This window comes from Helianthus annuus, chromosome 11 (assembly GCF_002127325.2).
Source record: "Helianthus annuus cultivar XRQ/B chromosome 11, HanXRQr2.0-SUNRISE, whole genome shotgun sequence".
NCBI classification, from domain to species: domain Eukaryota; kingdom Viridiplantae; phylum Streptophyta; class Magnoliopsida; order Asterales; family Asteraceae; genus Helianthus; species Helianthus annuus.
The window spans coordinates 8225175-8238633 of NC_035443.2; positions in this window are offsets into that span (position 1 = coordinate 8225175).

Consider the following 13459-nt stretch of genomic DNA (forward strand, 5'->3'; position numbering starts at 1 on the left):
CGTGAATTCCTTCGTGATTCACCATGTGACCTAAAAATTGTACTTCTTGCAACCAGAATTCACACTTCGAGAATTTGGCATAAAGCTTTTCCTTTCTTAACAAAGTTAAGAGTGCATGCAGGTGCTTACAATGTTCTTCCTGACTTTTGGAATAAATAAGTATATCGTCGATGAATACGATTACAAATTTATCCAAGTATGGTTTACAGATCCGATTCATCATGTCCATAAATGCTGCTGGGGCATTTGTTAGTCCAAAGGGCATGACTGTAAACTCATAATGGCCATACCTAGTTCTGAAAGCAGTTTTAGGTATGTCTTCTTCTTGTACTTTCAGCTAGTGATATCCGGATCTGAGGTCTATCTTAGAAAAATACCTAGCGCCTTGAAGTTGATCAAAAAGATCGTCAATCCTAGGTAATGGGTATCGCTTCTTAATTGTAACTTTATTTAGTTCCCTGTAATCGATACACATCCTCATCGATCCATCTTTCTTTTTCACAAACAACACTGGTGCTCCCCAAGGGGATGAACTAGGTTGTATAAATCCTTTGCTTAGTAATTCGTCTAACTGCTTTTTCAATTCTAGCATTTCGGTGGGTGCTAATCGATAAGGTGCCTTGGCTATTGGTGTAGTACCCGGAATTAGATGAATTCTAAACTCTACTTCTCTATCGGTCGGTAACCCAGGTAATTCTTCTGGAAAGACATCTGGGTATTCTGAGACTATAGGGATGTCCTGGAGTTCCTTACTTTTAGTGTTAATGATTACAGAAATCATATACACCATTTCTTGTTTTCTTGAATAACTAGCCAACTTCATTACTGAAATGAATTTCAGTGGCTTTCGAGGTTTATCTCCTGTAATTAAAATTACCTCTCCTGTGGGGGTACGGATTTCTACAGAATTCTTATCACAAAGGATTCGAGCATGGTTGGCTACTAACCAATCCATTCCTAATACCACATCGAATCCGGCTAATTTCATAGGTAACGGGTTTGCGGAGAACTTATGACCTAATAGTTCTATCTTTCCTTCTTGCAAAACTTTATCTATGTTAATAGAATTCCCATCTGCCGTTTCGACTGTAAAAATCTGCCTAAGGGTGGTTAAGGGTAAGTTAAGAGCTTGGCAGAATGAAGTATTGATAAAACTTTGGTTTGCACCAGAGTCAAATAATACTTTCGCATAAACGTCGTGAACTAAAAACGTACCAGCTATAATGTCAGGAATTAGTTCGGCTTCCTGAGTAGTCAATTGAAATGCTCGGGCATTCTTCTTTGTTGTTCCATCAGCTGGTTTGCCTTTATTGTCTGTGGTTTTAATCAATTTAGGACATTCTGTTTTGTAACGTCCTGTTTCTCCACAGTTATAGCAGACTATGGTTTTCTTTTTGCATTTTTCTTCGCGGTGTCCTATAGCTTTGCAAAAATTGCAGGTCACATTGCACCTTCCAAAGTGTTTCTTCCTACAATTTCTGCAAAAAGGAGGAATTGAGGATTGCCCTTTTCCTCTTTTCTTTGTAGTACCCATACGAAACCCTTGGGTAATCTTTTGAACCAAATCCTTCTTTCGATCTTCCTCTCTTGTGCGCACCAGTTCATCCGTTATGGTATTAGCTAATTCCACAGTATCGTCAATAGTGCGAGGTCTCGCAGCCTTAACGATGTTACGGATTTCACTAATTAGTCCCCAAATATAGCGAGAAATAAGTACCGGTTCTGGCGAAGCCAGTGTTGGTACCACTCTAGCATATTCAAAGAATGTCGAAGTATAACCGCGACACTCTACACCTACCATACGATGGCTTAGGAACTTATTCGCCATTTGTTCCTTTTCATATTCAGGACAAAATTTTCTTTCTACAAGATTCTTAAACTCTTCCCAGTTCATAGCATAAGCCATCCTTCTTCCTTTTGCTTGTAATACTGTGTTCCACCACTCTAGTGCCCCTTCTTTGAACAAATTCGACGCATACATGACTTGATCTTCTTCGGCACACTTACTTATTGCAATTACTGCTTCGGTTTTCTCTAACCAACGCAGTGTTGCAGTTGCCCCTTCATTACCTGCAAATTCTGCTGGTTTACAGGCAAGGAATTCTTTGTAAGTGCAACCAGGCGTTGCAACTTTCATTTTCTTAGGAAGTGGGGCCTGTCGTGGATTATTATTGTCATGATTGCCGCCTCCATTTACACTATGACTAAAATTGTCTTCCTGAGTACGTTTACTAGGAATGATTTGTTGCGGTTCACCAGGTTTCTGAGCAGCAGCCATGATTGCAGGAATAGCATTAGCTATCCCTTGGGTGATGATATTTTCAATATCTTGTCTAGTCATATATTGGTTTTCCTGATTTTGCTCAGATTGATTCCCTTCATTAACTGGTTCATTACTAGCGTTTTCCATCTGATAATTATTATAGATATAACTATTAGTATCAAATGATTGTAAATAAAACAATGGCAAGTAATCACATAAATCTTTCTCACAACACACATATATATAGCCAAAATTGTCGATGTTTCGACTTCTATTTTGCTTTATAGATTATATAGGCATCCATACACATTGCTTATCTTACAATGTTTTATTTCCCATTTATAGAGTTATATTTTTCTACTACTGTTATTATACAGACATTCTTCCCAACCCCACTATTCTTTGGTCAACTGGCAGTTTAGTAGCGACGCTCCCTTTCGTCGTTTTTCCAGGAGATTTGTTCCCCTATTTCCCGGATCCTATTCCCTGTACCTATCAGCTCTTCACCGAACTGACGAAGTTCGGCTAAGTTTTCGTTGCTCATTGGAGGATTGGGGATAGGTTCTGGATCAAACTGTGGTAGGAAGGAATAAGGACTATTAATCATGTTTTGGAATTGCCAGTCATTCGTCCACCATTCTTCCATTTGGCCTAAAGGTCGAGTGTGGATTAGTGGGTCTGGAATAGCTGGTTCCAGATTTACGGGAAGTTGGATTTCGGTCGGGTAAGGGTATAGATTATTGTTGATAGGTCTAATGACATCACAATTTGCCAGTAGACGGTCTATTTCGTCTTGAAATGTGATTTCTTCAGGTTGTCTAGAGCTCTCTCCAATTTCTATTCCTTTTTGTTTAGAATTTTCCCTGATTTCTATCTCCGCTGGCTTAGAACTCTCTCCGGTTTCGATTCCTTTTCCTTTGTCTATAGGGTTTTCTACTTTGGGGAGTTTCCTAGTGGCGCTTTCTCCTGCGCACTTTCCTCCATCCTACATATCTTCTTCTCTTTTTAAGTTTTGCTTTTTCCAGCGGTGGAGCTTGGAATTCCAGAGGTTCCTCTATGTCAGCAACATAACCAGTAAAGTCGTGGGAGACTTCAATTGGTACTGGGTAGAGGTTGAGATTCTGAAATGCTTCCGATATCTCACTCATGCTGTATAGCATATATGCAAAATGCACAAAAATGCTAAGTTAAAACTTTGGAACAAAGTTTTACAAATAAACGTTGAAGTTTTATTGCATACTAATTTGTACAAAAGACAACACGAAAGAGAACACACTAGGATTTATCTATTTATTTACTGGGTAGTGGGAAGTGCTATTACTAGTCTTAAGGTATCGGTAATTTAAAGATTCGCATTTTCTGCTACAGTGGCTAGCATATAAAGATTTGCCCATTTTTCATCTAATTTGTCTTCCCAATGTGGACTATTGCCTAATTTCTGGATTTCCGGATTAAACCTCACTTTCTTGACTTGGGGTTTCTGACCTTTTCTAATAATCGAATTTCTTTTCTCTGGGGTAAGAGGATTCTCATATTGTGCTTTCCGGACAAAAATCCCTTCTTTCAGATCTGCTGGGTATTTGGAGGAAGAGGTTCCTTTTTCTGTGGGTGCAGTATCTAATTTGTGGTAGATAGCAGAAAGCTTTTGTTTACCCATACTGTAACTTAACCATTAATCAGTTAATAAAACATATATTTACAGAATGGCAATTAGAATTCCTAAGTATTTCTCAATGGGCTAAAATCAATAGTAAGCTTAAATCAGTGGCTCTGATACCACCTTTTTCCTGTTACGGCCCTCGGCCCCGGTTTGACCCGGTCCAGAGCCGCGAGGCAGGAAATTCCGTGGTATTAAATTTAAGTGACAGCGGAAGTCTTTTTAAGCAGGATCTTGTAATATTAAAACTGCCCTTTTTCATAACTTAGGGATAAATCCCATAATTTACAATAAGGTGATTTCACTGGGAAATCTTTATTTCTCAAAACATGTTTCTTTATTTATTTACATTGAGCCACTTTTCTAAGCTTGTAGTGCTTCACGGCACTTTTTCTTTGCTCACAACAGATCACCTGAAACATGTTTGAAAAAGGTTTTGTCAGCGGGGAAATACTGAGTGAATCATTCAGTTTACTAAAACGACTCATTTGTTATAATTTACAGTATTAAGGGAGATTACAATGTTTCTGATATCAAACCAACTACCCACAGTATTTGTCACTCGACTCATTTCGGTGACGGTGGTCATATCCCCCATTGGCTGCCCCAATGGTGACGAATATCACTAATTAGGTTCGCCCACCTAAAGTGATAAAAACAGTAGTAATGTATACAATACCCCACATACCGGCTATAATTTGGTGATTACATAAATTTAATCACTGTAATTATAACTCTGAAAATATTTAAGATTTCATAAAACAATTTGAATAAAAGAGAATGACTCACATTGCAGATTTAACGAGCAGAGTATAAGCCTACTGATTAGCCTTGATTAACCTAATTTAAATAACAATGCACACACAAACGGGTTAGTAACTAATATAGCAGTTACGACAATTCACGAGATTAAACCCTCACAATGATTAATAAGGTGCAATACTTAACAATTCAACGGATTCACAACGAATGACAGATTATAGTCCTAGTTCGAACAGCACTCAAACATTCAAGTCGAAATCACGATGAATAACAAAGTATAAACTCAATTTGAGCAGCACTTAAACAATCGTTGGATAGTTACAATCGATCGGACGTTGAATCGTAATAGCGATCAAGTTATTACCCTGATTGCGGCAGCGATTCGTGAATCGTGTGTGTTGTTTACTGTTTCTGTTATAACTCAACGTAGAAATTGAGTTTGGACGTCGAATTAACAGCAAACTTCAAGTGCCAACATCCCCTATTTATATCTGAAAAATGCCCCCCCTCGCGCCACGCGAAGGGTTTCCTTGCGTGCGTCGCGTGGCGTGACGGGTCTACTTCCTAGCCTAGGTTGGTTTCTGTTGATGCAGATTTTGTGTCCGATGCTTGTCGAATAGATTAGTTATTATTGTACGCTGAATTTGTAATAGTTAGTGAAACGGTCAAACAAACGTGTATAGACCCGCTCGTTTGAAGTGGTCAAACGAGAGGGTTATTTGGTTGACCGTGTGGGTTTTGCTAGACAAATTATGGTTGTATAATGTTTGGTGTCGAAGGATAAGGCATCGAAGGATTGTGTATATCCTTCGATGAGCTCGAAAGATATCCATCGATAGATGAAGATGGACCTCGAAGGATATGTCATCCTTCGAGGTATATGTGTATCTTTCGATAGCTGGATGATCGACAGATGATCTATCGATCAATCAGTTAGATCCTTCGACCATACAACCTGTGTTGGGTATAAATACCAACACTTTGTCATTTGCAAGACCAAGAGAGAATAGGGGAGCTCATTTGAGAGTTCCCTGTGAGCTTCAGTGTGTCTGGGAGAGATCACCACTTGATCTCTCCCCGAATGTATACTCCTTTGGTATTAGTTCGGTTATCATGTAATCGGGCCGACTTGTAATGTTTTACTACCGGATTAATACAAAGTTGTTGGTTTATCATCTCTTATCTCTTCCATCTATGAACATAATCATGAAAATCACGGAATCGATCCCGAAACCCGGACCTACAATTGGTATCAGAGCCGTGGCTCTTTACCTTGTTTAAAACCGGGTTTGTTCAAGTTCTTGGTGTGTTTGGACACTTGGTTTAGCACCCGTTTTTGGTGGTTTTCTTGCATTTTTAAACTGAAAAACGAGTTCTAAACCTTTCGGGAGTGTTCAAGGTTGGGTTGGGTAACTTAAAAATCTGTTTTTAAGTAACTTGGTGTTTTCCGGCCATATCTCCGGTGTGTTCCGGTGACCGGACCTTCTGGATAAGGTTTGCCATTTTGGGAAATTTTATTTGAAAGTCAAAAAGTTGGTGAAAAGTCGTGTGCAGAACATCCCTTCTGCCGAAAGTTGGTACACCAACCAATCACCTTTCTCACCAACCTGTCACCTTTCGTCAGTTGTGTCAGTGTGATCGAAGGATATCCTTCGAAGTCGAAAGACCATCTTTCGATCAAGGAAGGCTCGATAGATAATCATCTTTCGACCCATCCTTCGAAGTCAGAGATCTATCCTTCGATCCAGGGAATCTTTTCGAAAGATAGTTATTCGAAAGATAAGGATCTTTCAAACCGTGAATCTTTCGAGATAACTGCTCGAAAGATAAGGATCTGTCAATTGTGAATCTTTCGAAGTCTTTGCTCGAAACTCAACAGTGATCTTTCGAACACTGTTGATCCTTCGAACAAATCTTGATCTTTCGAACAAGGTTGTATCTTTTTATTCTTGTCTGTTTGCATTTAACAGTTTGTGGTTGTGTAGGTTTTATATTAATAATTTATCAAAAATGAGTTGTACAAGTCCTTGGGATTGGAGTTTGGACTCACAATCTAGTCAAGAACTAACTTCTGCTGCAGCTTGGGCGAAAAGTATGTTTCCACCGCCATCAATCAGTCCAAGTCAATGGGCTTTGGTATCCAATCAAAGTCAAAGCATTCAAAACCTTTTAATTGGTGAAAGCGAAACGGGCAGCAACAATCGTCCACCGAAGTTGAACCATATGAACGATTTTCCATCATGGAAAAACCGTTTTCACACGTATGTTCAAGGGCAAAGCACCGATCTTTGGACATGTTTCATCAATGCGTTCAATGCTAATCTTGAAGTTGCAGCTTCCACGTCAGAAGGTTATGCTAACATGCTCGAAAATGACAAGAAGGCTTATGAATTGGAGAAAAAGGCCTTTGCTACACTTACACAAGCACTAAACAAAGATATCTATCATCAGTTCTCCTACTGCAAGACCACGAAAACATTGTGGGATGCCTTAGTCGCTAGAGGAGAAGGCAATGCAGCTACTCGAAAGTCTCGTCATGATTTGTTGAAGAAAGAGTTTGAATCGTTTCAATTTTTGGAAAACGAAACTCTAAATGATATGACAACACGGTTCTATCATCTGATTAGTGAAATGTGTGCTTATGGGGTTGTATCTACTCAACAAGACATGGTGAATAGGTTTGCTGACGCTTTACCTCCAAAATGGAGTTCTTTTATTGAGTTGTTGAAGCACACTGGAACTCTAGACACGGTTAACATCTATGAGTTCATTCAGAAGCTGGAACATAAAAATGATGAAGAAATCAGGAAAGCAAAGCGTGCTCCCGCTCCTTAGAATACAGAAATGTACCTTCCAGGCTTCGATGCTTTAGCAAGATCCGCTGCAGCTCAGCAACAGCAACCTAAACTGCAGACTGCATTTGTGTCCAACACAAGTTCTGTTCCGTTTCCTCAATCAACGGCTGCTCCGACTTTTGATCCAAGGTCTTACATTCCAGTCCCAACACAGCCACAAGTCCAACCTCCACAACAACAACAGCAGGCTCACTATACAAGCAATCCTCAACCTCAAAACCCTAACACAATCCGAGTCGATAATTCAAACCTTTCACACCTCAGCATTGAAGTTGCTAAGGAGCATATGGAAATTATCAATACAATGGTCAGTGCTTACTGTGGTTTGGTAGCAGGTCAGCTTGGAAACATCAACACGACCAATGAAGATTATCAACAGATCGACAAGGAAGAAATGGAGTTGATGGATATTAAGTGGGCCTTTGCAAGTGCGGTTAGAAGGGCCAAAGACTTTATGGCTCGTACTGGTAGAACTTCGTTGGAAGGAAAGAAAGATACGAAGTATGGGTTTGATATCAACGCCGTTACATGCTTCAACTGTGGTAATAAAGGGCACTTCAAACGTGAGTGCACTCTACCAACAAAACATGGCAATCACAACCCCTTCAGAAACCAGACGAGTACTACAAATGTGAATGCTCAGCAGGAAAACCGTGAGAGGAGGATGGTGGCAGTTAATAACAATCAGGGCCAGCCTGGAACTTCAAATCCCAATCGGGCTTTGGCTGTTCAAGCTGATGAGGGATGTGACTGGTCTGTGCAATTTGGTGATGATGATCAGAGAAGTGGAACAGCTTGTTATGCAAAGATCATCGAGCATGTTCATAAAGAAGAGTCATCTGGAAGTGATGACAGTTCTGGTTATTCTGGAAGTTCTGATGAAGAAGGCTCTGTTTCTGGGGATAATCACTCAGAGTCTGATGTGAAGGAGGAAGGAGGTGATGATATTCAAGATCTACTGAATGAAGCTGATGAGCTTAAATGTCAGAAATCAATTCTGATTAAGAAGGCGGCTACTGCATCAAAGGAAATGGAGAAGTTATTTTCTGAAGATGGAGCTTTTTCTTTTCAAACTGCCTTTATGGCAAATGGTTCAGCCTCTTCTAGTCAGGTAAATTCTGAACCTCCTGCTCCTAGTGTTTGTAAATCATGTGCTGATATGAAGCTTGAATCAGAAAAGCTTCATAGTCATAATCAGATTTTGGTTATTGAACTGTCGAAATGCAAAGAGGCGAACATGGCTTTAACTCGGAATGAAAAAGAATTTAAATCTGTAATAGAAACATTAAAGAAAAATGTGTCCGAGGTTAACAAAGTAGTTTACCACAAGCAAGTAAGTATAAATGAATATATTAACAATGTGGAAGAAACTAAGAAGCAATTAGCCATTGCCCAATGCGAGCATGATGCGATCAAACAAAAATTGGAAAGTTATTCTAACTCCCAATTTGTGCTTGATCACATCATCGATGTTCAACAACCGAAAGGAAATCAGAAAGGCATAGGGTATAAGAAATGTCCACCCCCTTTGATGAACAACTATACCAAGATGCCTGATGAGGAGGAAATGCCTCGGTATGAACCCAGTGTGCCTCTTGATGTTGAGGAATTTGCTGCTGGCCTAGGGTTCAAACCGGACAATTCTTCAAACACATCTTCTGAGCAACAAGAAACGTCATCATCCATGAAGCAGAGTCCTCCAATTATCGAGGACTATGAGACATCGGATGATGAATCAGAAGTGGATGTAAGGGAACAGGATAAATCACTTAACAAGATGAAAGGAGTAGTTATTCCACGAGAGAATCACATCCTTTGTGATCCTGATACTCCTGATGTTCCATCGGTTAAGAAACAAGTGATTGATCCTGTCAAGGTTGATAAGACATGTGTGTCTACTGTTAAAAGCAGTAACGTGTAGTATACATTGGTTGGAGATAATAAAATCTACTCAGATCATGTTTTCCCAATTAAAAATGTAAATAAATCTTTGATTGACAAAGTCTTTGAAGACAACACAAACAAATTTTTGGGAAAAACACTTCCGGGAATTGTTGTAACACAATGTGATCCAATTCCTAAGGCTGAGATTAGAAAGCAGTTTGGTAATCAAAAATCTCCAACCACTCAACAACCTACTGCTTCTAATGGTAAACAACCAGTCAAACGAGCTCAAAAGCATAAAGTCTCTCAGATGAAGTCTGAAACAAAAGGAGCTCGATTTCAAAAGAAAGCAAAAGATGTCAAGTTCGTGTCATCCAAGGGTACTGATAAAATTGAGACTTTTGAGAACAAATCAAACGATTTTGTACAACAAGTCAAGATTTTGAAACGTAACAGCGATAACAATTACACCCAACACACAAACGGGTGTGATGAAAGAGCAAGTACCTCAGGTTCCACGAGTTCGACATCTTGTGGTCAATCAAGTTCTCCTAAGTTTGTTGAAAGGAGAACATGTTTTAAATGTGGAGAAATTGGGCACATCATCAAAAACTGCCCAAATGCTCCAAAGAATAAATTTGTTGAGAAAGCTCCACCTGAAACAGTTCACCCTCAACGTCGGTCAGTTTCACCTAAACATGATAATCGAACTGTAAAAGAATAAGAAACTAAACAACGACGTAAGAACATGAAAACTGTTGAAAAAGCTTTAAAATCTGAAGTTAAAACAGTTCAAAGGGAACCAAGTGTGTCACAACCTGTAAAACCAGAATCTTCAAAAACTGGTAGGCAAAAACGAACTTGGTTACCTAAGGCGGGTGACAATTCAGGGGGAGCAGTTGTTCTTGAAAATCATCAAGAGATTGGTATCACGTTTCGTGATGCTCAGGGACGACCCAAGACCACTAAGGCTTGGGTCCCCATTCTCAACTGATGTTTTTAAATGACATGTGCAGGATGTTCTAGGAGGAACTATTAATAGTCATTGGATTGTTGATAGTGGAGCATCCAGGCACATGACTGGCGACTTACGGCTCCTATACGACGTGAGAAACATTAGAGGAGGGTATGTTGCTTTTGCGGGAGACAAAGGCGGATTCATCACTGGAGAGGGAAGTATCTCCAATGGTATGGTGTGCTTCGATAAGATCAATTATGTTAAGCAAATTGATCATAATCTTCTCAGCGTGTCGCAAATCTGCGATAAAAAATTCTCAGTGCATTTTGATGATGCGGGCTGCTATGTGCTGAAACCTGGATTCAAAATTCCACAAGAATGGATTCTCTTATCGGCTCCGAGAGTTAATGATCTTTATATTCTCGACATGAGCCAAGCGATTACAACATCTGCACAAGTCACTTGCTTTGTCTCAAAAGCCACGGAAAAGGAGTCTATATCTTGGCACAGAAGAATGGGACACATTCACTTGAGAAAGATGAACCATTTGGTGAAAAATAATCTTGTGAATGGTGTGCCTGTGAGAAGTTTTCATTTACAAGATATATGTGTCTCGTGCCAAAAGGGGAAGCAAACAAAGAAGTCTCACCCTTTGAAGAAAATCAACACTGTCAGCATGCCTCTCGAACGTCTTCATATGGACCTTTTTGGACCTATGAAGCACAAGACAACATTCGGAGATGCTTATTGTCTAGTTGTTACTGATTATTATTCTAGATTTTCTTGGGTATCCTTCATGGCACACAAAAGTCAAACTCCTGGCATCCTCAAGGATCTTCTTACAATGTTGGAGAATCTCTATTCGTTGAAAGTGAAGAGGATCCGAAGCGACAATGGAACCGAATTCAAGAATCAAGTTATGGATGAGTTTTGTACTTCTAAAGGCATTCTTCATGAGTACAGTTCTCGTTATACTCCACAACAAAATGGTGTCGCGGAGAGGAAGAATCGGACGATTATAGAAACTGCAAGAACAATGTTAGTAGAGTCGGAACTCCCTATTCAATTCTGGGGGGAAGCTGTATCGGCTGCATGCTACACGTTAAACAGAGTTCTTACAGTAAAGAGACATGGCAAGACTTGCTTCGAACTCCTTCAGAAAAGGAAACCGGATCTTTCTTACCTAGAACCGTTTGGTGCTCCATGTACTATGATTGAGCCGGATGGAAAGTTTGGAGCTAAAGCTATCGAGGGTTTCTTCCTTGGATATGCTACTCCGAATTTTCGTGTTTGGAATCTAGCTACCAAAAAGATTGAGCTATGGAGTGAAGTGAGGGTTCAAAGGTACACGAGTCCTGTTAGGGCTCCGGGTGATCCGTGGATGTTCGATTATGATGGGCTATTTGACTCCTTCAATCTGCCAACCTTTGACGAAGAGTCAGCAGCGGCTAGGATGTTGTTGGAAAGTGACAACGCTGCTGTCTCGCCATTGGTTAAACCTATTGTTGTTGACCCACAAGCTTCTTCGTCTGTCAACAATATGGTTCAAAATGAGGTTTATGAAGATGCTGCTGATTATAATGATTCTTCTGAAGATGATGAAGATCATGATGCAGCTGAAGGATCTTCGGCTCCAGCTGCTCCTGTTCAAGGTGCTTCTGTTGATACACCTCATATGCAGAATGTAGACACTGCTGAAGGGAATGCATCCACCTCTACACACATTCCTGGTGTGGAGTTGGTTGTTGATCTTAATCTTACCAATTTGGGTATCAATGCACGTGTGCCAGAAAATCCTGAAATGAGGATTCATGATACCCACCCCCAGCAGAATATTATAGGAGATGTCCATCGCGGTGTGCAGACGCGTAATCAGCTGAGAAACAACCGGAATGCTGGTTTGTATTCAGCTATAAGAGAATCTGGTCAACAAAATGACTGGTCCTTCGCGTGTTACGTGTCACAAGAAGAACCAAAATCGTGGAAAGAAGCGTTGAAAGATAGTGCTTGGGTTGAAGCCATGCAGGAAGAATTACAGCAATTTCAAAAGCTTGGTGTTTGGAAGCTTGTTGAAAAACCTGAGAATTACAAGAAGATTGGCACTCGATGGGTCTTCAAATGCAAGAAAGACGACCGTGGAGTGGTTATTCGGAACAAAGCTCGTTTAGTCGTTCAAGGTTTTCGTCAGATTGAAGGGATCGACTACAACGAAGTATATGCACCTGTTGCACGTCTCGAAGCAATTCGAATCTTTCTAGCCTATGCGTCTTTCAAAGGATTCAAGGTTTATCAGATGGACGTCAAAAGTGCATTTTTACATGGTGTGGTTGAAGAAGAGGTGTACGTCGAACAACCTCCAGGTTTTGAAGATCCTGTCCATCCCGATCGGGTTTGGTTGCTCAACAAAGCTCTCTATGGTCTTCATCAAGCGCCACGAGCTTGGTATGCAACCTTATCCACCTATCTGCTGGAGAACGGTTTTCGAAGAGGTCTTATCGATTGTACTCTCTTCATCAAAGAACAAGATGGAGATCTTCTTCTGGTTCAGGTATACGTTGATGATATTATTTTTGGTTCTACTAATGATGCTTTGTGTAGGAATTTCGAGCGCATTATGCAGGATAAATTCGAGATGAGTGCTATGGGGGAAATGACTTTCTTCTTGGGCCTACAAGTGCAACAAACTGAGTCTGGGATATTCATCCATCAGACTAAATATGTTGGTGACATCTTGAGCCGGTTCCAGATGTCCGATGCAACGCCCATTGGTACCCCATTGCCACAAAATCACGGAATTACTCCAGACTTGAAGGGTGAAGCTGTTAGCCCCTCATACTATCGCGCGATGATCGGATCTCTTATGTACCTCACAGCATCAAGGCCAGACATAATGTACCCAACGTGCCTGCTAGCCAGATATCAAGTTAACCCGAAGGCCTCACATCTTGCAGCTGTAAAAAGGATTTTTCGTTATTTGAAGGCTTACCCTGACACCGGTCTATGGTACCCTAGGGATAATAACTTTGACTTAGTCGCATTCAGTGATTCTGATCATGGCGGATGTAAAATCGACGGCAAAT